Here is a 4,415-nt window from a genome sequence, read left to right on the forward strand (position 1 = left end):
GGTGCAGTTTGCTTCTTTGAGAATTTGGTAATTTTGTGAAATAAGGAAAGGTCCCTAGCATTTTCTTAGATGGAATCCCCGTGGAAGGACACACAGAGCGATAGCAAGATTACCTTGAGAACTGGGGAAATTCAGTTTGTCCCTGAACATTTTAAGAAGAAAATGAAAGGATCCATTTCATCTCAGTAGAACTGAAAATTGGAAAATAAATACTAAACAGTTTGCTTCCTGGTAAAGCAAGGTTTAGAAAGTATTGGAAATCTGCTAATGTGTCATTTTCCTCCATAGTCCTCGTCTTTAGGATTCTTGTGGTTGACTATGAAGTACAGTCAAATCTTTATTTGAATGGAAAATTCCTTATTTATATTTATTGATCATTAAATCAAGAAGGCTGATAGAATAAGCCTGACTTTCCAATCTTCCTAATCTTAACTGAGTTGTTTATATAGCATTTCAAGCCTGCTATCAATCAAAGATATACTCTGTGATATGTGAGTTGAGGAGTGAAATAGTGATTTTTTTGTGTCAACTCCGTTTGTGATACAAAGTCAGTACATGAACACCAGAGCCAGGAAAACCTTAAAATCCTTTTATGGTTGATATTTCTTTCTATGGTGGGGTAGACTTGAGCTGCTCCATCCTCTTTCCCATGAGGGTCTTGCTGCCCAGTTGTAGGGAATGAAGACAAGACATAGCCTGAAGCTGTCAGCTTCTTGAGGGTTGGCCTCAGCTGAGGTCTTGCCTTCTGAGGATGGCTCATAAGTGGTGATTGTGAGAGATGGGGGTGGTGGTGGTGGTAACAGAGACTAGACCATTGCACCCTAAAGTGGGGGCAATACTTGTTCCAGGGCTCCTTTGTGGGGCTTGTATTACAATTTAAGTTTTCCTTCTGCCCAAACTTGCCATTACTTGGAGAACAACTAGTGGCAAGGTTGGCAGAAGGAAACACCTTATGGACTTCCCTAGTGGCTCAGTGGTAAAGAATCTGCCTGTAATGCAGGAGAGCCAGGTTCAATCCCTGGCTTGGGAAGATCCCCTGGAGAAGGAAATGGAGCTTGGAGGGCTACAGTCCATGGGGTTGCAAATAAGTTGGACACGACTTAATGATTAAAAACACAACACAATACACACAAAACACCTTACATGGGGAGTTCCATCTCAGAATCTGCTTCCAGAGATCCTGGCCTGTGGTAGCAGGTAGTTGATGAGCAATCTGCTGGCTTCCCCATAAAAGGGATGGAACTTTCAGGAGGATTTGTATTTTGTTTCCTAGTGATGATGGGTTCCTTCAGTCACTCACAGTCTCCCAGGGGGATCCTCTGAGAGCAATGACTTGAGGGATAAAATTCAAAAGTAGCTGATCTTGAAGCACTGTCTTCTGAGCAGACAGTAGAGAGTGCTACTGAATGGTTTGCTGTCTTTGCCAAAGAACTTAAAAGTTTATTTGGAGTCCCTCTGGCATATGAAGTCTTAGTGGAAAATGTATTTCTTCCATTTTTCTTGAGGACTTGTTTATGCTCAGCCTCTTTCCCTTCCCTAGTTCTTCCTGAAAATGAGTCTTCCAGGGGCCACAGTCTCTGCTGGTCCAGTTATCGGGCTGTCTAGGCATCTGTGGCACAAGTTGGGTGTGGAGTATAACAAGGGAAAGAAGAGGAAGCCAGCATTGGACCAAGTGCCAGCATGGTCCCTGAGAGAGGGGACAGTGGTTCCAATTACAGGCTCTAAGCATCTGCTGGATTGGGCTTGATCTGGCTCCTGTTGATATGTGGAAGGAGACTGGTGTTTCCCGAGGCTCTCTGTGCCCTAGGCCCTTTACACGTCATCTCATTTATCTTGAGGCAGCCCGAGCATATGCTGGAAAAGAATTTCCAGACATGGAGTACTGCAGAAAGGTAGTAAGTTTATTAAGATCAAAGAACAGAGATAAAGTGGGCTCTGTGGACACAGTAGACCAACAACTGCAGACAAGTCAGGGAGAGTCAACAGTTTTTGTGAGTTAATAGCCGATTTTTATAGCCTCAAGACAAAGACCATTCTTGCTGAAAGGTTGGCATTAGGTGATTGGTTGGGGCAATACAGAGTGTTTACTGGAGTGGGCATCTTTGCATAATATGGGTCAGGAAGCTTGTTAGTGATGATTAGGGGGCTTTTGAAAATGACAACAAAGGCACCCAGTCAGCTTCGGAAGTGACCTTGGTTCTGGGCTCCGCTTCTGTGGCCTTGGTGCAAGTCCTCGCACCTGTGGCCTTGGGGCAGGACTCAACAATTTAAGTTTCAAATGAATGCACAAGATAGGTACTTTAGAGTTGAGGAAACTGAAGCCCAGACAGATTTTACTGACTTGCCCAAGGTCATCTGGTATCTCTCATGGCAGAGATGGTTGTGAAGAGTGAGTGCTGGAGCAGGTATCTCTCATTTTCTGTTAAATAACCATTCTCCCTTCTTCTTTAATAAGAGAACCCTAAATTTTAGCAGAGTTTGTATAGCCTCAACTATAATTATTTGCCTGTTTCCAGTGCCACTAAGTATTAGCCATGTGACCAAGTTCTCACCAATGAGATATAAGTAGAGGTGCTGCGTGGGACTGCTGGGAAGTCTCTGGAGAAAAGGCACTGGGAGTTGCCTCCTGCTTCTTCCTTCCTGCTCTCTGGAATGTGATGTAATGGCTGGAGCTCGTGCAGCCACCTAGACCATAAGATGATTTTGAGAATGAAAATCAAGCCCTAGGATGAGGGAGGAAAGAGGAGAGCTCGAGCAAGAGATGATGCTGTGGCCCATCATTCCATCCCTGAATTGTTTCCCTCTGGATTTCTTATGTGTAAGAGACATACACTGTTTCTCTCTTCTAAGACTTTAAGCTGTTTTCTCATTGGGTTTTTCTGTTATATGTAGCTGAACCTAGTCCTAACTGATATGAATGCTTACCCCTTCTGGCAGAGAAAGTTATTTCCTACTTAGAATGGGCATTTAAAATGGATATTCATTGTACATAAATATTGATGTAATGTAGTTATTTTAAAAATAACATCACTGAACTCCCTATCTTTCTTCTGGCATCAGTACTTAGGAAGTATCTTGGGGCCTTTCTAGGGACTCCACAGGTGACTCAGTGTAAAAGAATCCACCTGCCAGTGCAGGAGCGGCAGGAGACATGAGTTTGATCCCTGGGTTGGGAAGATCCCTTGGAGGAGCAAATGGCAACCCACTCCAGTATTCTTGTCTAGGGAATCCCATCAACGGAGGAGCTTGGCGGGCTACAATCCATGGGGCCACAGAGAGTCGGACACGACTGTATAAAGCCTTTCGGTTTAATCACTTCATTCCCAATATTATTGTGTGACATATACAAATGTAGTCTTAACAGTCTTTTGATTGACAGGTATTAAACTCATGACATTCAGAATTTCTGTCAGGATGCAAATCTTTAGGCTCTAGTTCCTACATCCTCTAATAGCCTTTTAAAAGGATGGATTCCTTTCATCCTTGTAAAAAATAGTAGCTTCTACCCCACTGTATTTTAAAAGAAAGCTTGCCTTTTTTTGGCTTATTTTTTAGGAAAATGAGAGGCTTATTCTCTGTCTGAGAGGAAGATTTTAACTTAGCTGAGGTGAGTGACTTGATCCCTAACCTGCGGCATTTTCTTTCTGAGGGTATCTCACAGCCAAAATGAACACTGAAGTAGACAAATAGAGATCAGAGCTGAGGAATCATGGGAATGAATGTTTGCATCTGACTCTTTGATTACAATAAGCAGTGTGGCCTAGCTGGAGGGTGCTGTATTTCCACAATTGACAGACTGAGCAGCCTGTAGCAATCAGCAAAGTGTGACTTATTTTGAGCAAAAACATCCATCAGACCGTGATGAGCAAAGCAGAGCTGCAATCAGTGGCAGTTTCTGCGAAGAGCTGCTGATGAAAAGTGGATTTTACACATATCAAGTAGAGGAGAATCCTGCTGCTCTCTTTTTTAGCCCTGTTTGCATGCATGGACAACACTGGAAGCATTCTCAACATGAAAGAGAGTGAAACAATAGTTCTATCATAAGTGGGACTTTTCTGACCTTGTTATAGTATATCCAGTCAGTGGCAGGAATATATTATGTTTTAAAAAGGCAAGATAATAAACAATTTCAGAGAAAGATCTAGCATACTCAAATGTCTCATGCAGATGTGTTATTTCACTGGAATTATGATGGAAGAGTTCTATAGATGCACCCAATAGAAAGGAGATTTTTAAGTAAGATTTCCAGTCTCATTGATAGTAGATTTATTCATTCTCACTAAAACATTAGAACTGTTTAGTTCTGTGAATCCTTCCACTGAAAGCTCTGTAGGTTTAAAGTTTGTGATCTGAAGTGAAAGAAAAGTGGTTCAAGTAGGAATCTTCAGATTTCTTCTTTAGATAACATCTCCTGC

The 4,415-nt window shown here is 42.3% G+C and overlaps 1 non-coding gene across 1 annotated transcript; it reads left to right on the forward strand.

The window, feature by feature from the left end:
• Positions 1-959: 959 nt before the first annotated feature.
• TRNAY-GUA (transfer RNA tyrosine (anticodon GUA)) lies at positions 960-1,030 on the forward strand. Its single transcript has one exon. It is a non-coding gene; the product is annotated as a tRNA-Tyr (tRNA).
• Positions 1,031-4,415: the final 3,385 nt, after the last annotated feature.

The sequence above is a fragment of the Muntiacus reevesi genome, chromosome 15, assembly GCF_963930625.1.
Source record: "Muntiacus reevesi chromosome 15, mMunRee1.1, whole genome shotgun sequence".
Lineage (NCBI taxonomy): Eukaryota > Metazoa > Chordata > Mammalia > Artiodactyla > Cervidae > Muntiacus > Muntiacus reevesi.